This window comes from Schistocerca serialis, chromosome 6, assembly GCF_023864345.2.
Source record: "Schistocerca serialis cubense isolate TAMUIC-IGC-003099 chromosome 6, iqSchSeri2.2, whole genome shotgun sequence".
Classification (NCBI taxonomy): Eukaryota; Metazoa; Arthropoda; class Insecta; order Orthoptera; family Acrididae; genus Schistocerca; species Schistocerca serialis.
The window spans coordinates 425,732,007-425,755,231 of NC_064643.1; positions in this window are offsets into that span (position 1 = coordinate 425,732,007).

The following is a 23,225-nucleotide window of genomic DNA, read 5'->3' on the forward strand; positions in this document are numbered from 1 at the left end:
CCGAGTAAGTGCTTCAAGATGTTGAATTAGGCATGTGAAACCCGGTTACTACCACAGCCACTACAAATTAGTCCTTCCAGATGCAGTACTATGACAGCCCATGCGTTATCCTTTGCTACTCGAGGCCTGTTACCAAACAAGGAAAAAAGTTAAAGAAAGGAGCTCAGAAAGCTAATTGTTCACTTTAAGCGCTTATGAGAATTTTATACACTACTAAAGTCAGGAATAAAAATCTCTTCAGGTTTCGAAGAAAGTGTGGGAAACAAATGATGACTCTGGAGCCATAACTGGAAGAATCAGAAAGAAGCAGAACACCAACGAAAATACTCGATTATTGGCATCACCTCTTAAAAAATATTCTCGTTCAAATACTGTTGATGGCTAGTTTTGCTTCATTGTGAGAGAAGTGTGGTGGAGGATCTGCAGAAAATGGGTTCATGCAACCTGTGCTGTTGTTTTAAAACATGACGTAACCTTTCAGTGAGAATTTTGTACGTAAGTTAAACACTGGACCTCGAAAACAAATTTTTTATTAAAAACCGAATAATGGTAGGGAATGATTGCTATTTCGGTACCCTGTAATGACATTTAGGAAACCAGTACCGTTGCAATGAGTAGTATATGATACGGATAACATTCCTTTTACGTGCTTTCTATACCTAAAAGATACGTGGTCAGTTCTATTTGCTTATAGAACTGAAACAGAATGTTTTAAGGCTTCTACTGCAACTTTTATAAAGACTGGTGCAATTTAGGATACTTTAGTGTATGTGTAATATCCCAAAGGCTTCCTAAGTTCTTAACTACATCAAGGCTGTTAGTCAAGTGCTTGAAAGGTTTCTGAAATTAATAAGACTGCTCAGAGTTGTGACAGAGCCACGTTGGGCTGGTCATTTGAATGGATTGCAGTCAGTAGTGGTAAATAGGTTTGCTGCTGAAAAGTTCATTTACTGCTTCGCTCAACGACTGAATTCACTACTATCGCAAACCATGTCAATGGTCAAAGAATGCACAGTTCTTTCTCTCACTTACAGTAGATTTGCAACTATTTTTCAGGCCAACAAAAGGAACGTGGCTGTAAGTGACAAAATAAAGAATCAACTACCTAAACCGTTTGCTACGCAGTTGAGTTCTGTATCACATTTGGCGAAAACATAATACTGTGGTCAACTGGTTTCACTTTTCAAGAAGATAATGGACCCGTTTTGCGTACTTTTCCTGATTTTTCCTGTTACTAGAGGCTTACTTGATATGTTTGAAACCATAAATTATGAAACTGGTTCATGTATAACAAAACTAATGAATTCGAAGAGCTGTTAAAAACCAAATGTAATGGATTTGAAAGAATATGGAAAGAAGACATTCCGTTTCAGAAAGTGGATGAAACGGTAACTAACCGTCATAGGAACAATACTGCAATCAATTTCGAAGCAACCATTTGAAAATCTACTGCGATATTTTGTACATAGTGGAAGATGCCTGTTACACAGACTTTCATTCCCTCAGAATGTACTTTGCCTTATTGTGTACAATGAAACTTTCATTCGCTATAATCTACGATGACTTGCTCTATGCCGGCCGGGGTGGCCGAGCGGTTCTAGGCGCTACAGTGTGGAATCGTGCAACCGCTACGGTCGCAGGTTCGAATCCAGCCTCGGGCATGGATGTGTGTGATGTCTTTAGGTTGGTTAGGTTTAAGTAGTTCTAAGTTCTAGGGGACCGATGACCTCAGAAGTTAAGTCTCATACTGCTCAGAGCCATTTGAACCATTTGAACTTGCTCCATCCTCTTCCAGTATATCGATACTAGCTCTTCTGCAATCTATAGTGTGGCAATTATTGACCTACATGCAATAAAATCGTCATAACTTCAGAACGGATTGCGTTAGTACGTTCAGCCTACACAGCTGGACGCAGGGTATGGTGGGAATCAGTTTGGGTACACACGTCGTTTGGTTTAGCTATGAAGCACACTTTCATTTGGATGGGGTCGTCAATAAGCAAAATTGGCGCACTTGGGTTACTGAATATCCGCATTTCGCTATCGGGATGTCCCTTCACCCCCAAAACGTGACTATGTGGTGTGCATTGTACAGTCGAGGAATAGTCATGGTGATGTTCCTTGATTGCAAAATGACTACTGAACGGTACATGAAGGATTTGGAAGATGATTTCATCCTCATTATCCTAAGTGACACTGATGTCGAGAAGATATTAGAAGGTGGCAATCCACTCTCTCACTTTAACTATTCTGTTCGTCGGTTTAATATTCATATTTTAGGTCAAGATCTCTATGTTCCCCAGTACTAGATCTGGTATGTGTGGCTTATGACTCTTTTACATGAAGAAATTGTGAACAGAATGTTCTTATAACGGCATGTGTATCCTGTAGAGAACTCGTATCTGAGGGGCCGTAGCTTTGGCGATGGACAGGTGGAGAAAGATGGATTGGGAGCCACAAATGTTGGTTCCAGCAACCTGCCTGTGTAAGTAGTGATGGGAAGCAGTTCCCTGTGAATCCTACCGGCAGAGCGACCTCAGGCTGTGGCACTCAGCTCTTTCCACTTAGAGCAGGAGGGCGCCAGCTCGCAAGAGATTTTACCTGGCACAGGTGACAGTCCATCGCGAAGGTGACCAGAATGCGCAAAATGGGTGGATGAAGCCCCTGAAGAGAGACTGCAGCTATCTGAGATTACTGCAGTAGAACAGTCATAAGACTATACCCATTCTCCTGTTAGAAACTGGCATGATACGATCAGAGTACCTGGTCTATGTGTTTAGTGGAGGCTAGGCTGTAACTCCCCTGACGCCGGAAACCCGCTAGGTGCTTTTCGCGCACGGGAAAAAATATAGTATTTTACTGGCGCGACTGTCTGGGAAGCTTAACAGCCTTCTTCCAGAAACCGGCAATGTTCGCCCTGGAAAGATTAGATCTCTTCATAAATAGGGGAGTGCGGTCCCATCTGGATAAACGTTTTTTGCCAAAACATGGTCATACTTACCATGGGAACGTATCAACAGAGAGACAAGAGATATTTTGAGTCGCTGATTGTCTCCTTCCAGGATGTGCAAAACAGAGGCTTGCTCCCCAAGCGTGGTAACCCTGCTGTTGCATCTGGACTAGCTACCAGGCCAGCAGCACATTCAAGAAGAGATATCAGAAGAGTGGAGGATAGTCCGTTTGGTTTGTACAACGTGGAGGTGGTATTTTTTTTTTTTTATTTCGGTTCCTGTACACGTCTTGGTGGAAAGTGTTTTGTGATTCTTTACCTTTTTCGTCTTCTGGTCCTCCTCTGCTAGAGAACGTCAGGACTTTCCCGAGTGGCACAGACTTGTGGTATGCAACTCGTGGTGGACTAAGGGCCAGTGGCAGTTTCCAGCAGTGCCAACAGTGGAACAGCATGTCATCTCAGTCATATCGTGTGTCATGCGGATGAACGTATTCGTCCTGAGTTGACCGTCTGACATTTGTCAATTCCAGCACGTGCCTTCGTGCCTGTGAGTCGAACTCGTTAGCCAGACCAGCAAAAGGGGGCACCTCACACTGAAAGCTGCCGTGATTTCAGGACGTTGATGACAAAGATTCCTGCCTTCTAATAATCAGAGCACTATTCCGCGTAGTTTACAAGTTTTTGTGGATGTGTCAGGACATTACAGCTGATGCTGCGCTCCACCCCTCGCCCACAGCGTGCTGTTTTCTGCTGCCGCCTGAATCAAGTGGAAAGGGTAAAGTATTGCTGCACCGGCGTTGGGTTGTTAAATAATATTCACAGCTCCCTGTTTTCCTGTTCTCCGTGGACCATTGTTCTGTGGTGTACCGGCTCGTAGTTGATATTTTTTGAATAGAGTTTGGCCTCTCAGTGGTATCATGTAAACGAAGTCTCACTGCTTTGTAAAAGGGATTAATTCGTTGGAGAACTTTTCTAGTGTCCACCCCAATGAATGCTTTGCCATCCAGGCACCATCCCTTTCTTGATTTAAGTTTGTGATTTTATTTTCAGCTTGTTTCTAAAGGGCGAATAAAAATTTCTCATTATTTTTGTAAACTTAAATAAGCCACTGATCTCATTAATAGTCCCCAAGTTATTCACTGTTTTCATTTCATTGTGGTGATGTATGGATTCAAAAGCAATTCAGAATGCAGCCGTACTAAATTAGTTAATTTGATGATTAATTTGAGTTCTGGAAGTGACCGCAGACAAAGGAAACAAAAGTACCGTGAATAAATTCACTAATGTCATTATATAAAAATTAACTTTCTAGCTCATGATTTGATGATTGCTGAAAAGATAATGCATTTCTGCATATAAAGATCATAACATTTAGCATCACTTGGAGATATATTTATAATAAAGCAAGTGACCCCTTGCAATTGGCGAACTTTTGCGAGGAATTCGATTCATTGCACCTTCGTGAGATAGTGTGTTATATTGCGAAACAGGCACGTGTTTATCTTTTTTTTTTCAAATTGAGACTATGGTGCACTGAGAACATTTCGAATCGGTTTTTCTGCTATACGTTGTATCTCAGTATTTTGTATTATGTTGTAGTCATTTTATTTCAGTGAATGTGTTGTCTGTGTCACCTATTTTGATCTTCATTGTGTCTTGTCTGTGAATTCCGTGCCACTTATGTCCGATCTTGCGTGATTCGTAACAGCATTGTGCACGCTTTTGTGGAGGGAATTTATGTATGGGAATGTGTACGTGTTTTAGAGTAGGTTTCGTTCATGGGCTTATGCATAAATGTGTGCACTATTTGACAAAATGTCAGAGTGGAGCCGCAGCACTTAATGCATTAGAGTCAGAAACTTGCGAAAGTAGCAGTTGATTTAAATCCTTACGAGGAGCAAAGCTCGAGTGTGTAGTGAGAAAGGCTGCGCATTATTGTCGTCCAGAATGGAACACGAGACAGTCATTAATGCAGAACAACATAGGACGGCGGAAGAAGCTCATTTAAACCACTCTGCAAACGGGGCACAAATGTAAAATGCAGCATACTCCGAATATGAGAGTTCGGTTCACACAGGAAATGATATTGAAAACGATTCCTGGGTGGAATGTCACTTAGGTTCTGTAAATACGGAAAGAGGTACAGTCAGGGCAAGTAACAGTCCCATTTCGTAAAAAAATGGTTCAAATGGCTCCGAGCACCATGGAACTTAGCATCTGAGGTCATCGGTCCCCTAGAACTTAGAACTATTTAAACCTAACTAAGAAATCACACACATCCATGCCCGGTGAAGGATTCGAAACTGTGACCGTAGCGGTCGCGCGGTTCCAGACTGAAGTGCCCAGAACCGCTCAGCCACAGCCCATTTCGCAGGAATGCACAGTAGAGCAGTTGAGTCGCAAGCGTCTAGTGCTGGGGACTTTACTGGATGTGCACAGTTGGAATCGATCATTCGCGTTACGCATGAGGCAGAGAGGAGTCGACAGGAAATTGAAGAAAAGAGACTACAGGAAGAAGACCAGAGACAGGAGATCCTCATTAATGACATTAGTGAAATTCAGAAGCGGCAGTGCAAGGAGGAGAAGAGACTGGACGAAGTAATGAAAAATTAAGGGAATTCAAAGTAGGGCTGATGAGTTTGTCGAAAACTTGAATCAGGTCAGGAATGAAGTTAAGAGTGTAAATTCAAAGGTTGAAGACATTAGCAAAATGTCAGACTAGATGAGATAATTGGCAGTAAATTCCAGATGTGAGGCTATGACATCCAGATTAGTAGACGAGACGCGCGGAAAAATGCCGAAATAGTGCGAAGTAAGGCAGCACCGGTCGCAGTGAGGGCAACCAAGAAAATTATTTCTGCTGTTAAAATACGGTTACAGAGAGTGTCTGAAAAGACACAGGAAGGAATGTTAGAGATAAAAGACTCGCGAACAAGTCTCACTATCCAGCAGAATGAGCTGGCGGATGAGATGAGACATATGTGCGAACTCGGCGCTCATTTAGAAATTAAGCCAGAAGTAGCAGGTCGTCGCCGTGAGCACGTTGGTAACCAGGAATGTCAAAGACAAAATAATGAAACCCAATCTGCACCCACATCCACGGCTCAGGCCCGTATACGGCAGGAGTGATTGCATAACGCGGTATGAGGCTCGGCCCAGCGCTCGCAGTCAATGGGGCGTAGTACACAAAGTACTGCGCCGGACCACAACTGCTCAAGACTCAGACTTACATTGATACACGACCCTGATAACACAAGGCGAGGGTACAACAACACACAGGGATTGATCGGCCATGAAACCTCGGGCGCGAGTGCGTAATTTAGAGGAAGCCCCGGGGTACGAAATTACGAATATTTTGACTTAAAACATTTTCTCTCAATTCAAAATTTTGAGGTTTACCATAACAACCACATTTCATTACTCCCCAAGTCATGGATTGCTCAGTAAGATAGGGTACTACCCGAGATATGACCTCTAGTATACAAATTGGAATTCGTTTGTAGATACCTGGAAGGTTCAGTAGCTGAGCACACGAGTGGAGTTGAGGCAAACTGCCGCAGTTACGGCGAACTCAGAAATATCTACAGGTCAAAGGACACACAAGAAAGGATTAAACAGGGCATTATGTTAGCAAAGTATTACGAAGCCTAAGGGGGCCACAGTCCGGTAAAATTTTTTTGAAACGCTTGTCAACAACAACTGATAAATGGACCAACCGTACAGTGATAGGGAGGTAACACGACACTGCTACATGAAACTGCCATTGAGGTAAGAGGAGTTGCTCATTGGCAAATGTAACAACACAATACAATCATTCAAGCGTGTTATATGAGAGTTACCCGACTTTGTCAAGGAAGCACAAAACACTAAGGACCAAATGAGACATAATGAATGAAACTCGCAAGGAGCATCTGGAGGCAATAATAATAGCAGGCAAAATACAAATAGAAACAGGGCTGCAAGAAATCAGTATCAATGCATAAGATTTAATAATGAGCCTCAGTGGAATGAAAGCAGCACATGAAGAACGTGCTGTGGTAACTTTCACGAAAACGGAAATAGCAGCCAGTCTGGAACACAGGGCGAAAATGTAATAATAAATGGACTTAGAGGCGAAGTCCCCAACGTGATCACCAGAATGACATAGTGCAAATCACACCATCTATCCCCTCACTCAGAAACCGCAGCAGAAGTCCGCGTAGGATCTGTCTGATGGCCACTGCAGCCTCAGCCCAAGACCAAGCTGTACACCACGCCATGGTATGGGCAACGTTAACTTATTGGAGTAAGAGCCTACGAGAGAACTTACGCATGAGAAAAACGAGGCGTTCAGCAGACAGGATCTATACCCCATCATTCATGTTACTGTAGATGACATGGAGCTGACTGGAATTATCGACAGTGGGACCCGCATTACGACCATATCAGAGAGTGCATACTAGAGATACACTGAAAAGCTCCAATGGCGTGCACTCAAAGTCACTAAGAGGTGCACTTTACGACACGACTGGTGGTTAAGTGCCAAGGGCGTATGCTAGAGACAAACTTCCAGGTAGTCCCTTCTCTGTCTATCAAGAGAGAGTTTGCATTGGACAAGTGAACAGAAGGTGTTCTGGATGTAGGATGAGGTGAACAAATCATACAATGAGAGGGCATGGTCAGTTTGTCATTTGCAGATCATGCAATATGAGAAAAGATCCTAGTAGAGTGTATAGACATGAGCTACACTACCAATGGGTAAGGAGCTGTAGAACCCCAACACTGATACAGAAGTAGACTTAGAGCGCAAGAGGTACACAAATGAAGAAAGTGTAGGACGCAATGCATTGCAAGTTGAGGAACCTAGACAATACCCAAATGTGCGAAAAGGACGATTTGGAGAGGAAGAGAGACAGGTGCAATTGGAAGCTTCAAATATGTGTTCTGGGTACGTGACCACAACAAAATTTTCGTGCTACCCTACATGATATCACTGGCGTACCAGTAGAAAGTCTACCTAAAGATTAAGAAAATACTGGATGATGATATTAACGTACAAGCGACGTCCACACACAATAATCCAATGCAGTTGAGAAACCAGATGGCACGATTTTCTTGATGATAGATTCACACCAAATCGACATGATAATTCAACTAGAAATAGACCGACCAGAGAAACTAGGAGAGCTGCTGCAAAATTTCTTTTGAGTCACTGTTTCCACCAAAGCCGATTTAAGATAAAGCCTCTGCCAAATAACTCTCTGACCCGACCGCCAGAAATTCGTGGCATGTCTTGCGTTCAATGCTATCAATTTAAATGCTTATCATTTGGTCTGAATGTCTCTTAGACAGCTTTCAGTAGGGGACTAGACAGAATCCTTAGTGTCTCTATTAAGGAAGGATCACCAGCTATGTGGATCATCTGCTGATTGTGAAGCCAAAGTAGAGGCAACACAGCATGACGTTAGGAAAATTCCTCTGTACACTCAGAGAGTGTTTGGTTATGGTAAACATTATTAAATTGGGTATTTGGACGTCCAAAGAGAAATTCCTAGGCCGTATCGTTATGGCAGAGGGAATCTCTCTGAATTCATAAAAAATATAAGCAATAGCGAAATTTCCTATCCCAACAAGAGAAAAACAAGCCCATGGGGTTCTAGGAATAGTCAATTTCTAGAAAAGGTTTATACACTTAAAGCAACTGGCAATACCACGGCTTTGCCAACTCACTGAAAAGAAGTCTACGTGGGTATAGGACGACGCAGCTGAGGATGAGCCTTAGGTACTCACATGCGCTCGTTAATGCGTCAATCCGTCTCACCTCAGTCTAGAAGTATGGTCACAGACAGCTCTATCCTGGTCTGGGATTATGATTTTCCAGAAGTACAAATAATGTTGTAATATAGTAGACACAACCACAGCTTCTGGAAGCCGTGTTCTGTGTTGTGACTTGGCAAGACAGCCAAGCCACTACGAGGTGAAGCCGAAAGGCACGCGTTTAAGCTCACGCAGGCTGGCGTGAGGTCTGGAACAGTTAAAGGATTTGAGTCTAGCAAATAAAGTACGTAGCTGTTGGAATACTTAACTTTAATCCATAATTGGTGAACATCGGTCTGACGCTACATGCATCACAAGATAAATAGCAATTGATAATGGCGCCTTGCTAGGTCGTAGCAAATGACGTAGCTGAAGGCTATGCTAACTATCGTCTCGGCAAATGAGAGCGTAATTTGTCAGTGAACCATCGCTAGCAAAGTCGGCTGTACAACTGGGGCGAGTGCTAGGACGTCTCTCTAGACCTGCCGTGTGGCGGCGCTCGGTCTGCAATCACTGATAGTGGCGACACGCGGGTCCGACGTATACTACCGGACCGCGGCCGATTTAAAGGCTACCACCTAGCAAGTGTGATGTCTGGCGGTGACACCACATTCTGAGCAAATGCGAAAAAAATTACTCACTCACTGAGTCAGAAGCAATGGCGATCGTGTGGGGCATCGAAAAATTCAGATTCTTCTTGCATGATCGAATTACGAGGGTATACACTGACCACAACGCGTTAGAGTTTCTTCTCAGAGAAAAACTTTGCAGTAAAAGACTGACAAGACGGGTTCTCGCATTACAAGAATTTCATTTTGCAATTACTCACATACCTGGGGAAGAGAACGTCATTGCTGAAGTTTTATCACGATCGCCTATAGGATTGGAGAGGAACACTGTGAATCCACTGCAGGAGTATAACTTCAGTCTAACTGTAAGTGGTTTCAAAAAGAAACAAACCGAAGGCATAATTACAGAAACCAGTACCTGCATGTTAGAATTATTGACCCTGGTTGTTGAGACACTAGCCCCAGCGTGACACGTCCACACGAGTGCAGAAAAGGTTAAGCTAACTTTCTTCTTGGACCACGATGGGCCCCTTCTGATTCAATTTCTGCAGCAAGGGACGACAGTGAATGCCCAGCGTTACTCGTAAACCTTGACTACCGTTCGCCAAGCGATCAAATGAAAACTACTGGACAATATCACTAGTGTGTAATTCTGCTACAAGACGCTGCAAAGCCTCGTAAGGCCAACAAAATCATGGCACTCCTGCAGAAAATCAAATGGGAGCTTCTCGGCTACCCTCCATACAGTCTAGACATCTCTCCCTGTGATTGTGCCATTTATGGTCCCCTTAAAAAGGCTCAGAGGGGCGAACGATTCACCTTGGACGATGACGTCCGGCTGTATGGGTGGAACTGGTTAACATCGTAGCCCCGGGAATTTTATGAGACGGCCATTCACCGCCTTGTGCCACAGTGGGACAAGTGTCTCAACAGCCAGGGTCAATGCTTTTAACATAGAGGTACTGGTTTCTGTAGCTATGCCTCCGGTTCGTTTCTTTTTGAACGCCACCACTTATACATAAAAAGTGTAGCAATTGCAAATATTTGACCGCGAGGTTGAAAGACATCGTGAGAGAACAGAAGAAAGAAACAGCTCTGTTAGATTTGATGGGGAGAATGAAGTATCACACAGAAACAAAGGTCTATTTGTTGCATAAAGGGGTGGTTCTCTAGCGTGACGAAGGGGAAGGTTCATTGTGGCGCTTCTGCATCGCTAATGAACTCGTCAATAAAGTGGTACGGCACGCATACTTGTGTTACGAGCATTTTATTCTAGAATGTTATATTTGAAGCTACGCACACTGCACTATTTTAAAGTTGTGGAAAGGAGGATAACGAGAATACAGCGGTGTGTAAGGCATGTTACAGATCGTACCACACAACAGTCACAATGCAGGCGCCACAGTATCCTATCATTTCGACGAAATTAAAGTCTATGGCTGCCACAGATCTCATGGGACCTCTTCTACGGACGAGTAGTGGGTACTTCTACAAACAAGTTGTTGTGGAGATAACGACTAAATGCGTCACACTGACGCCAATGAAGAATGCTACCGCGCAATCGGTGAGCAAGTCTTTTTGCAAAGATTTGCTGTGACAAGTAGGACATATGGACAGAATCACCTACAACATTAAACAACAGCTTAGCTCAAACAAATGGAAGGCCACGTTGAGATGGCACAGTATAAGACGAATCTATGCATCCTTAAGGCATCCCCAATCATCGTCGGCGGAGAAAATAAGGAAAAGCCTCGGGAATCTCAAGCGCATTTTGTGAGCGAAAAAGCACGCCGCCTGGGATATTTTCTTACATGATTTCCAGGATGTAATGATGAGCTGCCACACGGACTTGCAAGAATGGCACCAGTGGCCATACTAAAAAAGAAAAAAAAGGCAGCCCAATTACCTGACTTCCGCCGCGAACCAGGAAACAACATAACTACACTCTGTCTATTAAAATTGCTACACCAAGAAGAATTGCAGATGATAAATGGGTATTCATTGGACAAATATATTATACTGGAACTGACTTGTGATTACATTTTCACGCAGTTTGGATGCAGTGTTCCTGAGAAATCAGTATCCAGAACGACCACCTATGGCCGTAATAACGGCGTTGAAACGCCTGGGCTTGAAGTCAAACGGAGCTTGGATAGCGCGTACAGGTACAGCTGCCCATGCAGCTTCAACACGACACCACAGTTCATCAAAAGTAGAACTGGCGTATTGTGACGAGCCACTTGCTCGCCCACCGTTGACCAGACGTTTTCAGTTGGTGAGAGATGTGGAGAATGTGCTGGCCATGGCAGCAGTCGAACATTTTCTATATCCGGAAAGGCCCGTACAGGAGCTGCAACATGCGGTTGTGCATCATCCTGCTGAAATGTAGGGTTTCACAGGGATCGAATGAAGAGTAGAGCCATGGGTCGTAACACATCTGAAATGTAACGTCCACTGTTCAAAGTGACGTCAAAGCGAACAAGAGGTGACCGAGATGTGTAACCAATGGCACCCCATGCCATCACGCCAGGTGATACGCCAGTATGGCGATGATGAATACACGCCTCCAATGTGGGTTCACCGCGATGCCGCCAAACACGGATGCGACCATAATGATGCTGTAAACAGAACCTGTATCATCCGAAAAAATTACGTTTTGCCATTCGTGCACCCAGGTACGTCGTTGAGTACACCATCGCTGGCACTCATGTCTCTGATGCAGCGTCAGGGGTAACCACAGCCATGGTCTCCGAGCTGATAGTCCATGCTGCTGCAAACGTCGTCGAAGTGTTCGTGCAGTTGGTTGTTCTTTTCCAAATGTCCCCATCTGTTGACTCAGGGATCGAGACGTGGCTGCACTATCCGTTACAGCCATGTGGATCAGATGCCTGTTATCTCAACTGCTAGTGATACGAGGCTGTTGGGATCCAGCACGGCGTTCAGTATTACCCTCCTGAACCCACCGATTCCATATTCTGCTAATGGTCATTGGATCTCAATCAACGCGAGCAGCAATGTCGTGATACGATAAACCGGGATCGGGATAGGCTACAATCCGACTTTTATCTAAGTCGCAAACGTGATGGTAAGCATTTCTTCTCCTTACACGAGGCATCACAACAACGTTTCATCAGGCAACACCGGCCAACTGCTGTGTATGTATGGGAAATCAGTTGGAAACTTTCCTCGTGTCAGTACGTTGTAGGTGTCGCCACCGGCGCCATCCTTGTGTGAACGCCCGGAAAAGCTAATCATTTGCGTATCACAGAATCTTCTTCCTGACGGTTAAATTTCTCGTCTGTAGCACGTCATCTTCGTGGTGTAGCAATTTTAATGGCCAGTAGTGTATATTGTAGAACTGGCTCTCTGACGTCTGCGAGTGGCAGCTGGGAAGATAAAAGATGCATCGGACAAAAATTCCTCTTGAAAATCTTACGAATATAGTTAAGCAAATTCATCTGAGCCATAAATTTTAATCTATATCTTGCCCGTTCGAGTTTGTACGATAGGCCATCCAAACACGGTTTTACTCGAAATACTGAAATTAAATAAGTCCTTAGGGATTCATCACATGTGTCACGTGAAACGGTTCATGGTATCAAACTTGTACAGTTAGACCACTACCATAGTTTTAAGAATCATTTGTTTCCAATTTATTTATATAGTAATTTAGGGTATTGTTCATCATTTGTTGGCACTTGCCCTTTTTGGGTGATTTATTATTATAATTAGAGAATAACATCTTCACCTGTGACATCTCATCAATGAGTTTGGCGTCTATAGTTTCCTGTCCAGCATTTTCACTTTGATGATTTACTGCAGATTTCTGACCTACTGGTATCCTCTCATGTTTCCCTAACATAAATTTTTTTCCTGGATAGGAATGTGTCTATTTCTCTGGGGAAAACAAGTAGGTTCAATACTTAAATAGGTCTGTGTTAGTAGCTTTTCACGCCACAACAAAGGGATGTGTTGGAACAACGTAAAACTGTATTCTTGGATTCAGGAGCAATGACACAAATTTTGGAGATACAATTCTGCTCAGAATTCATCTTGGTATGGTTTGGATTCTTCCTCTGATATTCCGTGCATTGCAGGTTGTGCGTGGTTTGTTTCACCATTCGGAGTGAGGAGCTGATAGCGATGAAACAGAAGTTGATCTGTGATCCGATAGTGGATTCTGGCTTGATTTGTATCATGCCAATGATACCGGGGGCGGTATCCTGCGAGGTGAACATGGGTTGCCCACGCGAAAGGCGAGCTGACGTTCGTGTATGGTTATTTTTCTCGCTGTGGTTCGATTTGGGTTATCGCCAGTGGAGCGATGTGTCCTCGCTGGTGTTTTTCGAGTGTGATTACACTTATGGATAATCACCAATGGTACGAAGTTTATCGCTGGACGTACTATTTCGTCTGTGGTTATCGCTTATGCATTATCGCCAGGAGTACGATGATGTCCGTCTTGAGGTTTTCGACTTTGCATCGTCAGCGCCAGAGGTGCATCATCGGCAACGATTTTTATTATGTGGCGTGAGCATTGGAGTGCAAGTCACGTTTCTAGATGGATGGGAAGGAAATGGCGCATGAGGCCAGTGGAAACAGAAAATATTAATCGTACTGCAACATAAATTATTAATAATACACGGTAACTTTATGATACTGCTGTAACTGTTACTTAATGATATCTGTATATCGATTTTTCAGAGGTATTGGTCTGTTCCTGAAGGAAAGGTGAAATTGTGCCAATGTCTGATCTATATGATGAGAGCACAGAGAGCTGGGAAGATAAAAGATGCATCGGACAAAAATTCCTCTTGAAAATCTTACGAATATAGTTAAGCAAATTCATCTGAGCCATATGGCAGAGAGCTGTATTCGACCCAGATTCTGCGCCAGATACCCGCATCAGCGTCACCGTCCAATAACGTGGCATCACGTGAAGTATCAAAGTAAAGAGTGGCGTAAAACAGAAAATATTAGAGGTAGCTAAACTTGATAGAGTGTACAATAATTAGAAGTAAGTGTTGCATGATGCGAGAGTGCTTGAAGAACGAATCTGCATGCTGTGCCGGCACAGCTCTTTGGGATGTATGAGGGGTGTTGCGAAACTAACATGAGACTGACATACACAACAGCAACAGCTTCACAACTGGAATCTGGTTTTTAGATGTCTTTTCAGATAAGAAATTCATTTGTTGTCGGTTTGTTCTTTACTTTAATTCAAGACAGCAGCAAGGCATATTTGTCTCTATTAATACACTACTGGTCATTGAAATTGCTACACCACTAAGATGACGTGCGACAGACGCGAAATTTAACCGACAGGAAGAAGATGCTGTGATATGAAATGATTAGCTTTTCCGGGCATTCACACAAGTCTGTCGCCGGTGGCGACACCTACACGTGCTGACATGAGGAAAGTTTCCAATTGATTTCTCATACACACACAGCTGTTGACCGGCGTTGCCTGGTGAAATGTTGTTGTGATGCCTCGTGTAAGGAGAAGAAATGCTTCCCATCACGTTTCCGACTTTAATAAAGGGCGGATTGTAGCCTATCGCGATCCCGGTTTATCGTATCGCGACATTGCTGCTCGCGTTGATTGAGATCCAATGACCATTAGCAGATATATGGAATCGGTGGATTCAGGAGGGTAATACGGAACGCCGTGCTGGATCCCAACAGCCTCGTATCACTAGCAGTTGAGATAACAGGCATGGCTGTAACAAATGGCTGTAACGGATAGTGCAGCCACGTCTCGATCCCTGAGCCAACAGATGGGGACGTTTGGAAGACAACAACCATCTGCACGAACAGTTCGACGACGTTGGCAGCAGCATGGACTATCAGCTCGGAGACCATGGCTGTGGTTACCCCTGACGCTGCAACACAGACTGGAGCATCTGCGATGTTGTACTCAACGACGAACCTGGCTGCACAAATGCCAAAACGTCATTTTTTCGGATGAATCCAGGTTCTGTTTACAGCATCATTATGGTCGCATCCGTGTTTGGCAACATCGCGGGGAACGCACTTTGGAAGCGTGTATTCGTCATCGCTATACTGGCGTATCACCCGGCGTGATGGCATGGGGTGCCATTTGTTACACGTCTCGGTCACCTCTAGTTCCCTTTGAAGGCACTTTGAACAGTGGACGTTACATTTCAGATGTGTTACGTCCCATGGCTCTGTCCTTCATTCGATCCCTGCGAAACCCTACATTTCAGCAGGTTAATGCACGACTGCAAGTTGCAGCTCCTGTACGTGCCTTTCTGGATACAGAAAATGTTCGACTGCTGCCCTGGCCAGCACATTCTCCAGCTCTCTCACCAACTGAAAACGGCTGATGAATGGTGGCCGTGCATGTGACTCGTCACAATACGCCAGATCTACTCTTGATAAACTGTGGTATCGTGTTGAAGCTGCATGGGCAGCTGTACCTGTACACGCTATCCAAGCTCTGTTTGACATAATGCCCAGGGTTATCAAGGCCGTTATTACGGCCAGAAGTGGTTGTCCTAAATACTGTTTTCTCAGGATCTATGCACCCAAATTGCGTGAAAATGTAGTCACAAGTCAGTTCTAGTATAATACACTCCTGGAAATTGAAATAAGAACACCGTGAATTCATTGTCCCAGGAAGGGGAAACTTTATTGACACATTCCTGGGGTCAGATACATCACATGATCACACTGACAGAACCACAGGCACATACACACAGGCAACAGAGCATGCACCATGTCGGCACTAGTACAGTGTATATCCACCTTTCGCAGCAATGCAGGCTGCTATGCTCCCATGGAGACGATCGTAGAGATGCTGGATGTAGTCCTGTGGAACGGCTTGCCATGCCATTTCCACCTGGCGCCTCAGTTGGACCAGCGTTCGTGCTGGTCGTGCAGACCGCGTGAGACGACGATTCATCCAGTCCCAAACATGCTCAATGGGGGACAGATCCGGAGATCTTGCTGGCCAGGGTAGTTGACTTACACCTTCTAGAGCACGTTGGGTGGCACGGCATACATGCGGACGTGCATTGTCTTGTTGGAACAGCAAGTTCCCTTGCCGGTCTAGGAATGGTAGAACGATGGGTTCGATGACGGTTTGGATGTACCGTGCACTATTCAGTGTCCCCTCGACGATCACCAGTGGTGTACGGCCAGTGTAGGAGATCGCTCCCCTCACCATGATGCCGGGTGTTGGCCCTGTGTACCTCGGTCGTATGCAGTCCTGATTGTGGCGCTCACCTGCACGGCGCCAAACACGCATAAGACCATCATTGGCACCAAGGCAGAAGCGACTCACATCGCTGAAGACGACACGTCTCCATTCGTCCCTCCATTCACGCCTGTCGCGACACCACTGGAGGCGGGCTGCACGATGTTGGTGCGTGAGCGGAAGACGGCCTAACGGTGTGCGGGACCGTAGCCCAGCTTCATGGAGACGGTTGCGAATGGTCCTCGCCGATACCCCAGGAGCAACAGTGTCCCTAATTTGCTGGGAAGTGGCGGTGCGGTCCCCTACGGCACTGCGTAGGATCCTACGGTCTTGGCGTGCATCCGTGCGTCGCTGCGGTCCGGTCCCAGGTCGACGGGCACGTGCACATTCCGCCGACCACTGGCGACAACATCGATGTACTGTGGAGACCTCACGCCCCACGTGTTGAGCAATTCGGTGGTACGTCCACCCGGCCTCCCGCATGCCCACTATACGCCCTCGCTCAAAGTCCGTCAACTGCACATACGGTTCACGTCCACGCTGTCGCGGCATGCTACCAATGTTAAAGACTGCGATGGAGCTCCGTATGCCACGGCAAACTGGCTGACACTGACGGCGGCGGTGCACAAATGCTGCGCAGCTAGCGCCATTCGACGGCCAACACCGCGGTTCCTGGTGTGTCCGCTGTGCCGTGCGTGTGATCATTGCTTGTACAGCCCTCTCGCAGTGTCCGGAGCAAGTATGGTGGGTCTGACACACCGGTGTCAATGTGTTCTTTTTTCCATTTCCAGGAGTGTATATTTGTCCAAGGAATACCCATTTATCATCTGCATTTCTTCTTAGTGTAGCAGTTGTAATGGTCAGTAGTGCAGTACTGTAAAGTGTAATGACCACCATTTCATACATTGGTTATGATTTTCTGTGTATGAGTTTTTGTAAACATTTATTGTAAACACACGGAACTAAAATATACGCCAAGTATTGTGTAGAGGACTACGGCATTCCAAACAGCGACCGAGTAGAATATCAGGGATGGACATTGCTACGCACAGCGCAGGCGCCCATGTCGTTATGTGGGAGGCAGGGCTTGTGTGTCACAGCAAGACCTTGGGCTTGACTGCCAGCCTCACGTCCAGAGCAGGGTCGACGCCCCAGGGCGAGAGACCAGCTGACATGACGTCGCCTAAGGGGCACATCTGCTGCAGCCAGAAGTTAACAGAGGCTCGCCTCTGACATCACGTAACCACTTGCCTACCGGTGACACATCACCCCGCCCTGTTACGACAGTGCAGACAGCCATTGGGTGTGATGATAATGGGGCAGCCCAAGGAAGATGGAGGTGCGGACGCGTTCCTGTTTGTCCCTTTCATTCGTGCCAAAGGAAAGTGAAACAAACGCAGGAGTGCCTCGCCTGCAACCAGCAGGTAATTAAGGCTCGCCCCTGATGACACGAAACCACCGGGGACCGCGACAGTCTCAGAAGAGAAAAGAGTTAACCCTTCTATTAGCACCAACCACATCAGCCACATCCAACCTGTTTCATACCGCTTGAGTGTGGTGCTGGGTTTATATGTCCATCTTGAGAAGGGTGCAGAAGGAGACTTAAGCTTGTTTTTGTTTTTTTTTTTTAAACCTGATTTCTGTGTGCCTTTCTGTATTTATTTCATTAGGTTAAAGCTAATCTTTTAAGGGATAACACCATTTTTAGATGTATACTTGGGTAGAAGGTCAATCTCATTTAAAATCTAAGAATAACAAAATATCACACTCAACAGATACACTAATAGTCAAACCACCTTGCCGGCCGCGGTGGTCTAGCGGTTCTAGGCGCGCAGTCTGGAACCGCGCGACTGCTACGGTCGCAGGTTCGAATCCTGCCTCGGGCATGGATGTGGGTGATGTCCTTAGGTTAGTTAGGTTTAAGTAGTTCTAAGTTCTAGGGGACTGATGACCACAGATGTTAAGTCCCATAGTGCTCAGATCCATTTGAACCATTCAAACCACCTTTTGAAATTCACTCGTGTATTTATCTTCTCATCATTTGTGTTAAGTCTCACTATATTACACAATTCACTTACATTTTGGGTTTTTTTGTGTTAACCCTAATTACCCTGTTGTACCTGAACAACTAGTTTTGCTGAATGCTTGGATAGAATTTGTCGTGTTATTGACTCTATGGAAGATAGAGTCATTGTGAATGGTTGAGCAGGTGTAGCAAAATCTCTCAGCAGAGAATGCTCACTGATCAACGATATTTTATTGTTATTAGGGAAACCAATCGTCTGTGACTCAGCTTCGTTGTGAATGGGTTAGTTAAATGTTTGTGTGACCTTTTAACCATTCATCATTGTATTTACATTCAGGAGTGAATATCAAAGACCTGAGTGTCCATAGGAACAACCAGAAAATCACAATACTTTTGCAGGCATGCAGCAGTGTGTGTGTATGTGTTTGTATCACTCCTGTTTGAATGAGGATAAGACAGTGCATGGTTTCCTTCTTTAGCCAAAGCTGTCATGGTCATAATTTCTTCTGCTCCAGGTCACACTACCCCTTTATTGGAGTGTGACACTCACCACGCTGAAATTATACAATAATGATGAGGCCATGAAAGGTGGAAAACCACTCTCTCGCTTTAACTGCTCTGTCAGTTAGATTAAAATTCATATTTTAGGTCATGATCTCCACGTTTCCCAGGACTACATTTGGTATGTGTGGCATATAACTCTCTTATGCGACGAAATTGTGAGCAGAATCGTCTTATAACTGCATGTGTAGCCTGTAGCGAACTCGTACCTGAGAGACCGCATTGGAGGCGATGGAGGGATGGAGAAAGATGGACTGATGGCCTTAAATGTTTGGTCCAGCAACCTGCCTGTGAGAGTGACTAGTGGAAGCAGTTCTCTGTGAATCCTACCTGCAAAGTGAGCTCAGGCTGTGACACTCCACTTCCGCACTTACTGCTGTAGCAGGAGGGCGCCACCTCACAAAACATTTTACCTGGCATAGGTGATGGTCCATACCGAAGGCGGCCAGAAAGCGCAAAGTGGGTTGAAGTCGCCAGGTTATTTTAGAGATAGGAAAAATAAAACGTATATTTCACAGGCACGACTGTCTGGGAACCTTAACAGCTTTGTTTCAGAAACTGGAGATGATCGGTCTTGATAGATTACATCTGTCTGTAAATGAAGGACTATGGTCCCGTCTAGATATACGTGTTTTGCTGAAACATAGCCATGCTTACCATGAGAACGACACCTCTCTAGTCTAAAATCTCCTTTTTTCAGACAAGAGAGACCTGAGTCGCTGACAGGCTCCTTTCAGGATATGGAAAGCAGAGGCTTGCTCCCCCAGTGTGGGAACCCTAGCACTGTGTCTGGAGTGGCTATGAGGTCAGCAGCACACACAAGATTGTAGATTCAATAACTGGAGGATAATTCAGTCAGTTTTTACAATGTGGAGGTGGGTTTATTCTGTTTATTGGGCTCCAGTACAAGGCTTGATGGAAAGTGTTTCGTGATTCTTTGATTCCTCATCATCTGGTCTCTCCCCCCCCCCCCCCCCTTGCCCTGCGCCGGTAGTGAATTTCCCTAGTGGGCGAGACTCATGGTGTGCAACTTGTTCAGTAAGAGACAGTAACAGTTTCCAACTGTGCCGACAGTTTAACTGCGTATCATCTCAGATCTATCGTGTGACTTGGGTGTGAACTTATTTGTCCTGAGTCGGCAGTCTGACATTTGACAATTCCAGAATGCGCCGTCGTGCCTATGAGACAAATTGGTTGTCGAGACCAGCGAAAGGGTGCACCACACACTGACATCTGTCGGGATTTCAGGGCTCTGATAGCGAAGCTCCCTGCCCTCTAGTAATCAAAATGCCAATCCGCGTACTTTGCACATTTTCCTGGACGTATCAGAACATTACAGCTGCCGCAGAGCTCTGTCTCTTGACCTCAGCATGCCATTTTCTGCCGTAGCCTGAATCAAGGTGAAAGAGTAGCACCTAGATGCATCAGGCATCCCTTATCACTCCATCTGCCCACGCCCAGCACCATTACAGAGCCTCCATCAGCTTCAACAGTCTCTTGCTGACATGCAGGGTCTAAGGATTCATGAGGTTGTCTCCATACCTCTGCCCATCTACCTGCTCGATACAATTATAAACGAAACTCGTCCGACTAGGCAATATGTTAGCAGTCATGTCGCTGTTGACGGGTCCAGGCGAGATGTAAAGCTTTGTGTCGTATAGTCATCAGGGGTTCACGAGAGGGTCTTCGGCTCCGAAAGCCCTTGTCGAAGATGTTTCGTTGAATGGATCGCACGCTGACACTTGTTGATGCCCCAACACAGAAATCTGTAGCAGTCTGTTGAATGGTTGCATTTCTGTCACGTTGAACGATTCTCTTCAGTCATATTTGGTCCCGTTCTTACAGGATCTTTTTCCGGCCCCAGCGATGTTCGAGATTTGGTGTTTTACAGGATTCCTGATAATCACGATGGACCAGTGAAATGGTCATACAGGAAAATCCCTGCTTCATAGCTACCTCGGAGATGCTATAACCCCATCGTTCGTCCGCGACTGCAACACCAGGTTCAAACTCGTTTAAACCTTGATAAGCTACCATTCTGGCAGCATTTGAATATGCATGCCTATATCAGTTTCTGTTGCGCTACAGAATATTTGATCGTACACAAACACCATCTCGGCTTGTTCCAGCCGTGAATACCGGACCATTCTCCTGCTTACAGTAAGCTGCGTCAATCACGCAGCTTGCAGTACACAAGGAACACACGGTACGTTTTCAGAGGAACTGTCGTTCGTCAGCGCCATATAGTGTGGCAGCCATGCTTTTCTGTATACGTGTTAATAGAACCTTAGACGTCCACTCATACGGTTAATGGAGCCGGCAGGGTAGTTCAGCGTGTTCGGTGAGAGGGTTAGCTGGTCTCTGTAATAATAATAAAAAAAACTGAGTGACCGGATCAATGATCAACTTTAACAGTTATCATAGGACGTCCGCCTCATATCCAATGAACAATTTCGAGCAAAATGAGATCAGGGAAAAGAGAGCTAACGACTTCGATTACTATTCAAAATATCCATGGCTGTGGGCTCAAAACCCCCATCGCTTAAATTTTGAATATTAATTAGCATTGGAGGCTGAATGCTTCCAGCATAAGAAGTCGCCCTCATTATGCCAATGGGATTGTTAAAGAGAGCGGAGGAGCGGGCAGAGGTTCAGGGCACTCTCTTGCCCTTGGGGTGGGACACTGCCACTAAAAGGTGGAAGAATCAGCAGAGATCAACGGCATGAGGATACAGAATGCAATGGAAGCCACTGGAATAAGGACACATAAAGTTGCCTGTAATTGAAAAAGTGTCATGATGATCTCTCCACTGGCAAACGATTCTGAAACAGGGCCTATTCGAATCCCTGTGAAGTGACTGCCAAGGGGAGGATGACCATGACAAAAAGATTTAATAACCAACGGAAGGATAACGTTCTACGAGTCGTGGCGAAGGATACCAGAAACTCGAATGTGGTAGGGAAACTAGAAAATGTGGAAAATGAATGCAAAGGCTCAATCTAGATATAGTAGGCGTCAGTGAGGTGAGATCGAAAGAATTCAAGGATTTCTGATCATATGAATATTGGCTGATATCAACAGCAACAGAAAATGTTGTAACGGTAGTAGGATTCGTTATGAATACAAAGGTAAGGCAAACAGGCTGTTAGTGTTAACAGTTCAGTGATAGGGTTTTTCTTATTAGAATCTACAGCTAACCAACATAGATCACAACAGTTCAGGTATAGATGCCGACGTCGCAGGCTGAAGATGAAGACCCAGAGAAAGTATATGAGGATATTGAAAGGGTAGTACAGTACGTAAAGGGTGGTGAAAGTCTAATAGTCATGGGAAACTGGAATGCAGTTGTGGGTCAAAGAGCATGTAACCTCCCCCTCACTTATCGACCTTAATGACAGTGAAAACTTAAACGACGTGTACCTAATGGGAATTTGGGAGAAGCAATCGTCACCGAAATTAATCTGTAGGTAAAGAGGGAGGAAAGGGTTACACCTAAATGAAAGGAAAAACGTAAATGAAAAAAGGGTAAAATTAATAAAGAAAGTAAATGTGCGGTCGTCACGTTAACAATTAATTGGCGTTAATTAGATATTTGAGATTTGGGGAAAATTACGGTCGCCAGTCCTATGGACAACTACTATAATAACTGAAAAAGAAAAGTTATTGCACATATAATTAGCACTAAAAGCGTGGCAACTGTAGGTTGGCACGTGTTGTGTGAAAACTGAAAGTTTATCAGAAGTAATAAATTTCGCTACACTCTGACTTAATTTAGCAAAAGAATTAATAAAACCGGAAAATTGAAAGTTAATTTAGTGACTGAAATTAATAGTGAGATTTGTTTCTGAAGCACTACGAAGTTCAGTAAAATAAGGGTAGTCTTGGGCTACCTCAACAATCATTTCAATAGCTGTTTGAATCTACGCAATTTAGAAATAAGAGATTTAACTTTGATCTTGAATTAAATGATTTTGGACAATTAACAATAGTAAAATTTAGTACGTACCAAGCTGAGCTGCAGTCACAGGCAAGCTGAACTATGGTAACAAAACTCGCACTCTTAATTTGTGCTTGTGTAATCTAAATATTGTAGCCAGCTATGA